At 50.4% G+C, this 13,285-nt stretch overlaps 1 pseudogene; it reads right to left on the bottom strand.

Moving 5' to 3' along the window:
• Positions 1–225: 225 nt before the first annotated feature.
• LOC122153112 lies at positions 226–1,135 on the bottom strand (annotated as a pseudogene).
• Between the last annotated feature and the right edge of the window lie 12,150 nt (positions 1,136–13,285).

The following is a 13,285-nucleotide window of genomic DNA, read 5'->3' as shown; positions in this document are numbered from 1 at the left end:
CTCTGGGTCACACAAAAGCTTGATAGATGCATTAGTAGAAAAGGGTCACATATTGACACTTCTTTGTAGAGAACACCATGTAAATTAAAGAAAGCAAAAAAGCCCACCCAACCCCAACAAAAAAACAACAAAAGCTACAGATTATGCACTGGGATGTAATGATTTAAAGTATGAGTGATTTACAGAAGACAGGGTACTTTATTTTTTCACAAAATCATTCTGTTATCATTTCCTCAGGGCATCCTTGATCTCCTGGTTCCTCATGCTGTAGATGAGGGGGTTCACTGCTGGAGGAACCACTGAGTAGAGAAATGACATCACCAGGTCCAGGGATGGGGAAGGAGATGGAGGGGGGCTTCATGTAGGCAAAGATGGCAGTGCTGATAAACAGGGAGACCACAGACCAGGTGAGGGAGGCACGTGGAAAAGGCTTTGTGCCGTCCCTGCTCAGAGGGGATCCTCAGCACGGCCCTGAAGATCTGCACATAGGAAAAAAGAATGAAAACAAAACACCCAAATGCTAAACAGACACTAACCACAAGGATCACAACTTCCCTGAGGTAGGAAGCCTGAGCAGGAGAGCTTGAGGATCTGGGGGATTTCACAGAAGAACTGGTGCCACAGCATTGCCTCCACAGAGGGGTAGGGAAAATGTGTTGGCAGTGTGCAGGAGAGAATAGAGCAACCCAGTGCCCCAGGCAGCTGCTGCCATGTGGACACAAGCTCTGCTGCCCAGGAGGGTCCCGTAGTGCAGGGGTTGGCAGATGGCAACGTAGCGGTCATAGGCCATGATGGTGAGAAGATAAAACTCTGCTGTTATCAAGAAGACAAAGAAAAAGAGCTGTGCAGCACATCCCAAGTAGGAGATGTCCCTGGTGTCCCAGAGGTTATTGACCATGGCTTTGGGGAGAGTGGTGGAGATGGAGCCCAGATCGAGGAGGGAGAGGTTGAGGAGGAAGAAGTACATGGGGGTGTGGAGGTGGTGGTCGCAGGCGATGGCGGTGATGATGAGGCCGTTGCCCAGGAGGGCAGCCAGGTAGATGCCCAGGAAGAGCCAGAAGTGCAGGAGCTGCAGCTCCCGTGTGTCTGCAAATGCCAGGAGGAGGAACTCAGTGATGGAGCTGCCGTTGGACATTTGTTCACTGCAGTCAGGGAGGTTGAACTAGAAGACATTGACAAGTTAAGGACAGACTTCTTTTATTCAATCTTATGCTGTTTGCCAAAAAGTCTCCTCAAAATTATTTCTTTTTCTTTGGGGGAAATGTATTCAATTCCTTTTTATGAGCTCAGATTTGTGATGTTTCAGAGGAGAAATTCTTTGAAGGGGTAGAAATCCTCATCTTTCACATTTCTCTCAGCCTGAAAACAGGGGAGACCTGAGGGAAAATGTGTCTCCCTGTGCCTTAGTACAGAGTCAAGAGAATGCTGGAGCAAGTCCTGGCTCTCTGCTCCCAGGAGCTGTTTTGTGCCAGGAGCCATTTCTGTGTCCCCATGTCACCAGCCCTGTACAGTGCTGCCAGCCCCCATCCCACCCGCCGTGTGCTCAGATCTGCCCTGAGGACCCCTCCTGGCAGCAGGACACTGCCCAGGGATAGCCATGTGTTGTCAGGTTGTAAGAGGACACCACAGCAGTGACTGGTGCTTTCAGTAGGCAAAGCAACAGGTGAAAGGACTTAAGCAGTTTCCTCACAGAACTTCACAGCTCTCACTCTAATGCTGTAAGAGTCTCGGCTCAAACATAATAGCTCCACTACTATTCACACCCTCCCAAATACATCAGGAAACTGTAGGCACAGATCCTAGAAAGCCCCTTTCCTTCCACAGTAGACCCTGCCTTGATGTGCTTCTTGAAAAGCTGCCTCTGGCATTGTGGTGGGGCTAATCTGCACTCCCTGATCCACGCATCAGCAGCACTCTCTGGAGAGCAGAAGGAGCCTGCCCTGGCGGGGGTCTCTCCTTCCCCCCACAGCTTCTCCCCACAGCGCCGTGGGGAGCTCCCCGGGCAGGCTGAGTGCTGACCCTGGCAGGCGGCAGAGTCCCTGCCCCAGCACACAGCCCCCTGGGGTGCAGGGACCCTGCTGGGAAGGACAGCCCTGGGCACCCCTGCCTGCACACCCGGCTGCACACCCCTGCAGCCGGCCCCGCCAGAAGGCAGCCCTCATGCCCTGGCCCTCGCAGGGGGCACCAGGGAAGCCCTGCTCAGGAGCACCTCCTCCTCCTCCTCCTCCTCCTCCTCTAGGCAGGAGGCAGATTCCAGGCGGCTCTGCCGCCTTCCCCAGATCCCTCCCCGAGCTGCAGCTGCATTGCCCTGCACCCCCAGACTTACTGTGGCCAGGGCCCTGACGCTTTCTCCTCCTCGGAGCTCTCAGCAGCCTCCCAGCCCAGGCTGCCTTGAAGCTGTGTGTGCCTCGCTGCTCTGCCCTGGGTGCCTGCAGGCAGTGCCCCCAGCCCTGCTGCGCTTTGCAGAGGAGCTGCTCCTGGGCAGAGCTGTCTCTCTGCAGCGCTGCCCACTTGCCAGGAGCTCCCTCCGGCCCAGGAGCCCGGCCCAGCTCAGCACCACAGCAACAGCCCAAGGCAGTTTAATGACCCCTCAGGAGGGTTTGGTGCCAACTCCATGAACCTCAGGCACAGAGAAGAACCTGAAGAAACCTCCAAAAAAGTTGGAGTAAAACTCCAAAATTTCTTGTAGCTTTAATGGGTCCCACTGAGGGTCACTGTTGACGAAGCCTCCCCAGGGTCCGGTTAGAGCAGAAATCTGGTGGAAGTGATGAGAAATCAGTAAAAGCAAGGGAAAGGTGTCTCTGATGCTGAGTAAACCTGAATGTGTTGCATTAAGGCAAAGGACCAGTACCCATGCCAATTAAACAAATAGCCATGTCGTGATCCCCAGCCCCTGGGAAGGGAGATCCTGTCCCTCCCACATTCCTCAGGGCTCTTCCTGGGGTAGGGGCTATTGAGATGTGCACCTCCCAGGCTCCTGAGGATGCACAAGGAGGCCATGAGGCCCCTGTGCTGCAAGGGACTGTGCCTCCTCACAGGCATCAGTGGCAGAGACAACAGCCAAAGCCAAAGTCATGAAGGGGTTGACAATGTTATTTTTTTTCAGCTTTTCCACAGCCCTCTGTCATCTCCACCACAGGCTGTCCTATGGGGTTGCATCCCCTGTGCCTCTTTCCCTTCAGGCTGTCCTCATCCCCCCAGTGTTGGAGAATGGCTCAGAGACAAGGGTCATGAGCCCACCGAGCAGTTGTACGATCAGAGCCTGTTCTAGGGGCTGATGCTGCCTCGCTGATGCTGGGCCTCACTAGGGTTTGCCTGCAGCTGCTCGCAGCTGCTGATACATGAGGAATGTCAAAGCCGCTTCGGCCTTGGGTACCGTGGTGTGTCGAAAACAAGTTAAGAGGAATTAAAAATAGTGGCATGAGAAACTTAGTGTTATGAGAAGCTTGTGCTGTTAGCTAACTGCAGGTAGGTGGACCATGCGAATACGACCTTTAGAGCTTAAGCCAATCAGCTAGTGACTAGTAGGCATAATAATTATCGTTGTCTGTATAAATATATGTACCCTGGACCAATAAACACTTGATATGATGCTCTATCACCCACATTGAACCCGTCTCGGCGTGTCGTTCCTCCGTTGCCCGCACCCCAGCTGTCTCACCTCGCTCCCACCTGAGCCTCTTCCTTCCTTTCCTGATCTCTCACCATCCTCCCTGGCTCTTCCTTGAAACACAAAGCTTGGGCTGATCCAGAATCTTTCTGGGTGATGGATTTCACTGCAGCATTGCTCCTTGTGTCAAGTCTGGCCTTCCCCAGCTGCACTTTGTGGCATTATTTCTTTCTCATGCTGTTTTCCACAAAGAAGAAAAACTCCACAATCTCTGAAACCTCTCTTCAATCACTGTCAGCCTACTCCTAGACTGTTCCAAGTCTCAGCTCCACTGAGCCCAGTGTGTTCAACTTCTCTATACCTGTCATGTGCTTGAGGCCTCCAAACTCCATCCTGGGAGATGATTGGACTCTCTTAAAGGTGTTTGGAGATGAAAACATAGTGGTCATAGGCCAAGAAATTCCAAGTGAGACTTTTTACTATGACTTGTAGTGGCATGACTAGGGGAAATGTTTTTAGATTTATATTTGATATAAAGAAGAAATGTTGTATTATGAGAGTGTTGAGGCCGTGGAACAGGTTTCCTGGAGAAGTTCCTGGGAAGGGGCATCCACTACTTCTCTGGGCAACATGTTCCAGTGTCTCACCACACTCACAGTAAAGAACTTCTTCCTTATATCTAATCTAAATTTGGCCTCTGTCAGTTTAAAACAGTTACCCTCTTACCTATACCTACAGTCCCTGATAAAGAACCCCTCCACATTGTTCCTGTAGGCCCTTTTGTACTGAAAGGCTTCTAGAAGGTCTCCTTGGAACCAGTCTCTCCTCTGGTCTGAAGAACCCCAACCCTCTAAGTCTGTCCTCACAAGGAAGGTGCTTCAGACCCCTGATGATCTTCGTGGCCTCCTCTGGATCTGCTTGAGCAGGTCCATGTCCTTCTCCTATGGGGGTCCAAGAGATGGACACAGCACTGCAGGTGGGGTCTCCCAAGAGCAGAGCAGAGGGGGAGAATCCCCTCCCACAATATGCTGGCCTCACTTCTCCTGATGCAGCCCAGGACCCAGCTGGATTTCTGGGCTGCAAGTGCACATTGCTGGCTCACAGGCAGTTTTCCACCCACCATAACCCCCAAGTCCTTCTCCACAGGGCTGCTCTCCATCCACTGCTCACCCAGCCTGGATCGGTCCTTGGGATTGCTCTGACCCATTGGGTAGGACCTTACACTTGGCTTTGTTGAACTTCAGGAGCTTTGCACAGGCCCACCTTCCCAGCCTGTCCAGATCCTTCTGGATGGCATCCTTTCCCTCCAGCGTGTCAATGCACCACACAGCTCGGTGTCATCGGTGAACTTGCTGAGGGTGCACTCCATCCCACTGTCCATGTCACTGACAAAGATATGAAGGAGCACCGTGTTCTACAATGAGCCCTGAAGAATGCCACTCATCACTGTTCTCCACTTGGACATCGAGACACTGACCGCAACTCTTAAGAGTGATAACATCCAGCCAATTCCTCACCCACCAAGTGGTCCATCCATGAAATCCCTGTCTGTCCAAATTAGAGACAAGAATGCTATGCTGGACAACGTCAAATGCTTTGCACAGGTCCAAGTAGATGACGTCACCTGCTCTTCCAACTGTTCTTTGGGACCCAGCAACTGGCAAGAAAAGTGTGTGTGCATGTCACACTGGTGTGTATGTCAGTGGGTGTAACCATAAATGAACATCAAACCAGAGCAACCAGCAAGTAGAAGAGGCCTGGGGGCCTGATATTTTTGAGAGCCTAAGTCAGGACTGGAGAATAGAGAGCCCAGAGTGTCTGTAAGTAGCTACTGGAGGAGTAAGGTGGCCCAAACCACCTCCTGGAGTAACTGTGGGGTCTTGGGCATCTGGCACCGATAAGGCCATAGGTCTTGACCTGGAAGGCAAATTGTTCTTTCTGGAAGAGAGCCTCAGGAATGCATGGAGCCCTGTCTGGAGATGGACGAAGAGTCAGCTGAGAGCTGAGGAGTCACCATAGGAGGGAAAACAACACCGGCGCAACTGTGGTGGGTTAATGGATGGCTGTTGTGGACCTCCTGATCAGGAAGAAGAAGTAGATGAGGCCTTCTTCTGACAGCTGGAAGAAGCCTGATATTTGCATGCCCTGGTCCTCATGGAGGACTTACACTATGACCACATATGCCGAAGGTGAAACAGACCGAGGTGTAAGGCCCACAAGCTGCTTCTGGAGCTTATTGAGTTATCCTGAGAAGGGTGACTGAGGAGGCAGAGAGGTGAAGTGCACTGTTAGGCTTCATAACTAGAAACAAGGAAGAGGTGGTCAGGGATGTAACAGTCAGGGGTGAGAAGGTAGAGCTGAGGATTCTGAAAGAAGGGAACAAGGCCAAGAGCAGGACTTGATGAAAGCAGGGTTTGTCCTGCTAAGGGACTTGATTGGAAGAATACCCTAGTATATGGCCCTACGGAGAAGAAGGGTGCAAGGAGCAACCCTTGAAGTTGAAGGGTTTCTTCCATTTCCATAACAGTCCACCTCAACATGCAGGAAGTTATGGAAAGGTGGAACTACTCTGGCACGGATGAGAAATGAGTTCCCAACTAAAATAAATCATGAAGAGGTAGCAAAGGGAAGGTGGAATCTGGCTGCCTTGCAGCCTCAATGGTTGTGTAACTGTGCAGGAGAGAGGCATTTTTTTGTGTGTGTGTGTGTGTGTGTGTGTGTGAAGAGAGATGAGGGGATCCTGGGGCCAGGTTCTGGATGGAGAGAAGTTGTAAGACCAGCTCTTGGAGATATCCATTATCTTTGCCTATATAGATATAGATCTTGCTGTAACAGAGTATAGCATACCAACAGCCCACCTTTTTTTCCATTTCTTCAGTGACCATGGTTTTGACTGGCCTAGACAGCTTACACCACAGGTCTTCCGTTGACAATAATGCATTTGTGTGGCAAAGAGTTTGCATCAGTGCAGGGACAGGGCTGGCTCTGACAGGGGCCATGAAGCAGCTGCCAGGAGGTGACAGCAAGGACAATTTTCAAAGGCCAAATTTATATGTCTTAACTTTTCTCTCCTTAGGAAGGAAGAGCTTGCCAGGAGCCAGTGGTTGCAAGGAAATGCAAGAGCAAAAGGAAGAGCTTCAGAGCCTCATTAGAGACCAAGGCTGAAGAAGGAACATGCAGGGCTACTGCTGAATGGGAAGGCTGATTTAATAACAACAGAGGCAGGTGGGGCTTGGGCACTCAAAGCCCTCTTTGCCTGAGTCTTTTCTGAAAAGTTCTCCAGGCCTGTGTGCTGAGGGAAAGGGCTCAACAAGCAGGAGAGCACGCATTGGCAGGAATCTCCTGATCTCCTGATCAAGTCTAAATATGAAGGGAAGTCAAGACCCTGTATGTCAGACACTCTCTGGGCAGTGTTTGTCCCTACCTCCAGCCCCACATGTCTCTCACCAGCCCCCTGCAACTTACAGCACCTTTGTTCCAATCTGAGATTTCTCCAGGACAGTCTGTAGCTGCACGTTTCAGAGCATTCACACCAACTCCTACCTGCCATACTTGGGAAATGAGCTGCACACAGACACAGAAGAATGTTTCTTACTTGACAAAAAAAAAAAAAAAAAAAAAAAAAAGAAACTCAGAACTCCTCTTCTGCATATGAAGTCCACCTAAACTGCTCTGAAGTCCAATGTCTATAGTGGAGATGCCCTTACACCAAAGGAAAACATATTTTTTGTCAAGCCGGGATCCTGAGATCCCTCAGAGTACCCCCTACCCCAGACTCTGTCTGTAATCACTCACGGTCACTCACACCCTGAAGTTATAAGCTCCCTAAATTCACAGAGGGATGCAAAGAGTCAAAAGAAAGGAAATGCCCTCTTTTGAATAGCCATATCTGCACTCATCCCACTGTATGTGGGCTACAAGTACGTCTTCCAGTAGGCTCTGCAGCATCTGGACCCACTCATTTCTCATTTGCCTCCAACACGGGGCAGCTTGGGTGCAATTGTCCAGGCTTCCTCATCTACTCAAGGGAGGGAAATGAGCTGTCTCGACTGAGATGCTTTGGCTCACCCTGCCTGTCCACCAGCTCCTGCTCCAGAAAGTCTCCCATCAGCCTGGGGACACATTTCCCAGTCCCATGCCATGGCCTCATCTACCCTTGTGTATCTTGCGGGCAGTGGTCACCACTTTGTGGGCAACTGAATCAACCCTTGAATGAAGATGTTTGGCAAAAGTTGAACCATTTGCAGTGTTGACCTTGGTGTAATCCGTATGGAAGAAGATTTCATTGCCAGAACTTTGACACTGTTCTGTACATTCTCATTCATTTTTTCACAGGCCATGGACAAAGACCAGCAAGCTGATAGTGCTTTCTCTCCCCTTATGTAAAGAGAGTTGGATACATCTGATTCCTTTTGACAGGTAACATTCGCATTTTTTCATATAGCCCCTGATTCGATTCCTCTCCACCGTTGGCTGTTTTCCTCTAGGGTCCTGCCTTGAGGCACAATGGCTTAGGAGAACCTCTTGGTGAAATATGAGGCAAAGAGAACATAAAGTATCTCTGGCTCTATCGCCACCAATCTTAGAAAATTTAGTTGCGACCAAGCATTATTCCTGTTTCTTCTTGCTACTGTTCCTGAAGTAGTAAAACCTTATGATGAAGCCCATGAATTCCCATTCAAGTTTCAATTGAGTTTTGATACAGGAGATTGCAGTGCTTGGAGGATGCGGTCCTTGAAAACCAGGTACACTTGGCTTTGCTGCCCATCAGTGCTGCTGACCATGAGATCCCAGCTAAAACTCCCCACAATCAGCCCAGATCTGCTTCACTGAAGATCCAACATCTGCAGTTCCTCTATTCCCCTTCCTCACTGCCCTCAGGAGCTCAGACTCCTGCTATCACTGTCCCAACAGCTAGTCTTCACAGCCCTGACCAGCTCTTCCTTGCTTGCCAGTTATCAGCTCCAGGTTTACATTGCCCTTGTTGTCCCATCTGGCAGCTGTGAAAACAAGCTGTCCCCAAACCGCCTGGACTGTTTGCATGCTGCTGTGTTCCTCTGCCAGAAAATGCTAGGGCCATTAAAGTCCCCAGTGAGGCCCAGGCTTCTCCAGCCAGAGGCTTCCTTGGGGAGCTTTGGAAAGATTATGTCAGTTTCTCCACTGATGTCAAAACCCACAGGCTCCCTCTTGTCCCGGCTGAGGGCATCAGTGCACATTTGGGTTGTAGCACCTCAGGGGTAGCACCAGGCCAAGCTCTGACTTGTCTCAGGGAAACCTGGTACCAAGTGTCCAAGACCCCATGTGTGCAAAGGTTTTTCTTCAGAGCAGAGACAGGCCAGAGTGGATGGCAATGGAAACATAAAGCGTAAGTTGGAAGCCAAGAGATTGAGCAAACCCTCCTGTCTCCAAGGCCAGAGAGAAACTGGGCTGGGAAGCACAGGCCTGGATAGAAAACTGTTTATGCATTTCTCCTGGCTACATCCCGTTCAGTATTTGGTTGGGTTTTCTTCATCGTGCTCTCTTATCTGCAGATCTTCAGGACCGTGCTGAGGATCCCCTCTGAGCAGGGACAGCACAAAGCCTTTTCCATGTGCCTCCCTCACCTGGCCGTGTTCTCCCTGTTCATCCACACCGCCATGTTTGACTACCTGAAGGCCTCCTCTATGTTCTCCCCATCTCTGTCTCTGGTAGTGTCATTTCTGTAATTGGTGATGCTTTCAGCACTGAACTCCATCTTCTATAGCATAAGGAACCAGGAACTCAAGGATGCCCTGAGGAAACCGATCGGAGGTTTTCCAGTAGCCATAGACTCTCAGCATTTCTCTGCAGATGACCCCTACTATATGTCATGACAGCCCAATAATATCTTTGCTTCTTTATACATTTTGTTCCTCATTTTTCCAGTTGTGATGATGTGTTCTTCAAAGAAATAGCATTATTCTTTCCCTCCTACTTCAGTATCCAACCATCTTGTGCAACCCAGAGACTTGTTCTCAATAAGGAGCTCTATGTGTATTTAAGCAGAATAAATGAACTGACAACTTTTTTGCCTTAGATCCATCCTGACTGGGGCAGGAATGAATGGGGAATGAAAACACCTTTCTGGCTGCACCAGCCCAGGTCAGGCCTCTCTGTCAGTGTGGCAGCAGAAGCTGCCAGAGAACCTCCAGGGCCGGGGCTCTTGTGCAGGTCACGGGAGAGGGGATGACAGGAGAGGCTGCAGGGCCATCAGGATGTGCTGGAGAGGAGAGCAGAGGATGCATGGTGCCACTGACCTCCTTCTCCTTGTGCCATTGATGCCTCCCATCTCTGGGGCTGACCCCTCTCTGCCCCCGAGGAGCTGCTCTGCCTTTCAGAGGGGCTGAGGTTGTGGGGGGAGTGCCAGGAACCTGCCTTGGGACTAACCCAGACTGGGCTTTGCTGGGGAGTAGAGGTGGAGAAGTCAGGGGAGGGGGAAAGCTTGGGGAAGCTGGGCTGAACTGGAAAGTAGCAAGGAGAGATAAACAACAAAGTATAACTCATACTGCATGAACACTCAGGGTGGGGACTCAACAGGGGATTTGTGGTGCAGAGCCAGGGCTTGTGGAAGGGATTGAAGGCATGCAGGTGCAGGAGAGAAGAGGCTACTCTGTGCCCTTGTTAGAATGAACAGACCAGGAAGGTGACCCAGGGCCTTCATCACCCCCCAGCCTCTCTCACTGGCCATTTCCAGCACTGGCTGCTCACCCAAGCTTAAGGGTGAGTCTTTCTGTGAGACCATCTCCATCCTCCTGCTGGTCTCAGTGCCTGTATGGGGGGACCGGCCACCCCTGCCCGGCCTCTCTCCTGGTGCAGACCCTGGCAGACCCTGGAGCAGGGCGGTCTGTAAAGGCCAGCATGGGACACAGCTGGGTCTGGGCAGGGGTCAGATTCTGGGGGAGCTTCCAAAGTAGCATGGCCTTGGGAGGAGGAACAACTTTCTTGGGGATTAAATCAGAGAACCTTTCAACTGTCATAAACCAAATGAAGGAGGTGATTGGGAAAATACAGCAGAGATTGACCAAGGGAAAATCATGCCAATATAACATCATCATCTTCTTCAACAAAATAACATCTTCTAGTGACATGTGGGCAGCAGTGGATGTTGTTGTCCTGGACTTCAGCAAAGCATTCAACACTGTTTCTTATACCCTTCTACTGGACAAAGTGGCAAGACACAGACTGGAGAGGTGGTGTGGGAGATGGGTAGGAAATTGTCTCACAGGCTGCACTCAGAGGATCATGATCAATGCTTTTACTCAGGCTGGAAGCCTGTAGCATGTTGGATCCCCCAGGAATTGCTATTGGGTCCCATGCTGTTCAACATCTTCATAAATGATCTGGATGGTGGGGTTGAAATCACCCTCACCAAGTTTGCTGATGACTTTAAGCTGGGTGTTGAGGTGGACATGCCAGAAGGGAGACACATGTTACAGAGAGACCTGCACAGGCTGGACAAAAGGGCCAGCAAGAACAATATGAACCACGAGCCAAAGACAAGTCAAAAGTCCTGCACCTGAGTCAGAGCAACCAAAGAGCCCAGTAGAGGCTGGGAGGTGTGTGGCTGGGGAGCAGCCTTGCTGAGAAGGACCTGGGGGTTCCTGGTGGACAGCAAGCTGAAGAGGCTCCGGCAGTGCCCCGCTGCAGCAACAACAGCAAATAGGCTCCTGGGCTGCATCCACAGGGGCGTTATGAGCAGACACAGGGACATGATCATCCCACTCCTCTCAGGCTTTGTCAGGCTACAGCTGGAGTGCTGTGTCCAATTCTGGTCCCCACAATGAAAGAAATCCGCAGGCAGACTGGAGACAGTCCAAAGGGCTAAGGACAGTCATTCACTGGAAGGAACTCCCCAAGGGATGTGGTGGAGTCCCCACCACTGCAGGTTTTCAAGAAACAATTGGACAGGGTGCTAGGTAGTCTCATGTAGGCTCCGTTTCTCAGAAAAGGTTGGACCTTTCCAAGCTGGGCTGCTCTATGATACAATGATTCTATGAATATCTCTTTGGTCAGTTGGGGTCAGCTGTCCTGGCTGTGTCCCATCTACCCCCCACTTCTTGTCCACCTGCAGCTATTCACAGGAAGGAAAAAGAGTGAGAAATAGAAAACACAGTGATGCTGTGCATGCATTGCTCCTCGATAACCACAACAATGTTGTGTTTTCAATGCTGGTTTAGGCTCCAATGCAAAACAAGCCACCATAAGGGCTGCGACAATGAAAGTTAACCCCATCCCAGCCAGTCCCAGCACACTTGAACCAAAATTGATACAACAATGTACAGATGGTCTGGCGAGTGACGAGTGGTGGGTAAATCACTCCCCTCACTCTTCTGGCAGGGCTCCTCTTTAAACACTCCAGGACACTGCTGGCTGCCTTTGCAACCAGGTCATGCTGGATTGGGCTGATCGCTGCTGGATCATGTTTTGCTTTCTATACCTGAGCACAACCACAGACTTGTCTACAGAGCTGCTCCTCATCCAGGCAGACACCTTCTGCTGTCACTACAGGGTGTCATTCTCTCCCAGGGGCTAGACCTGGACATTGTCCTTCTCTCGTGAAATTCCTGACAGGACCGTCCTCTCATATGCCAGGTTTCATCGGAATGGCATCCCTAGGGCACAGGAATGATCCCCTCAATTAGTGTCATTGACAAACACTGTCAGAATTGCCTCCTCTGGGTCATGGATAAAGTTGTTAAATTGCCCAGATCCCAGGAGAGTTCCCTGTGCTGCCCCACAATGCCCCAGTATCTCCCCCTGGCCTCCAGGTAGGGTATGACCCCTTCACCACAGCTCTCTGAGCCTGAGCCTCCAACTGGTGTTTCACCTCCCTGTCTGCCGACCCAGCCAGACTGTAATGGCCTAACATGGGTACAAGAATATTGAGGGAGATCATGGCCAGTGTCTTGCTGCATTGGAGGTACCTGACATCCACTGTTCTTATGTCACGCACAAAAACAGTTACTTCATCCTTCGGGCAATCAGGTTAGCGGGGCATGATTTACCCTTGGACAGTCCCTGCTGACTGCATTTGGACATTTTCTTCTCTTTTAGGTCCCCAGGAACGTCACCCAAGAGGACTCTAACTGACGACACACTCCACACCAAAGAGAGCTTGTACAGCCTGTGGTTCCCCGGGTGGCCCTTGTGGGCTCTTTCAAAGTTGGCTGCAACATTGGCTTGTCCTCTCCCACAAGAAGCCTCTACCAATCCCATGACCTCTTAACAGGCATATGCCAAAGAAATATCCATATTCCAGTCTAACTTCATTGCCACTATCCTGCCTGGTTTACCATGTACTGAATTTCTCTCATCTTTCATGAATTTGCACCTGGCCAGGATACAATGAACATTTCTCATGTCACCTTTTCAGATGCAGACCCCTGAGACAAAGGACCTTTCCATTATTCTCCAGATTTCTCCTTCCCTTTATTCTTTGTTCCTTCAGATAACTCTCACCTATGCTGTTGTTTTGAACTCGAGGGAGTAAAATCTTTCAACAGCCTCGTTGTTTCCTTAGTCAAGACTTTAATTTTGTTTATACCTATCTTTGTGTACTTACCCACTTAAAGTATTTATCCTGACATTAGACCTTGCAGAAGGCAACCTCATTTGCAATATTTTGTACTTAGCATGTGCTTGTGAAGTGTTTTTACT

Source organism: Tyto alba, unplaced genomic scaffold, assembly GCF_018691265.1.
Source record: "Tyto alba isolate M040663 unplaced genomic scaffold, T.alba_DEE_v4.0 Super-Scaffold_15, whole genome shotgun sequence".
Taxonomy (NCBI): Eukaryota; Metazoa; Chordata; class Aves; order Strigiformes; family Tytonidae; genus Tyto; species Tyto alba.
This window is presented reverse-complemented; position numbering and strand designations above follow the sequence as displayed.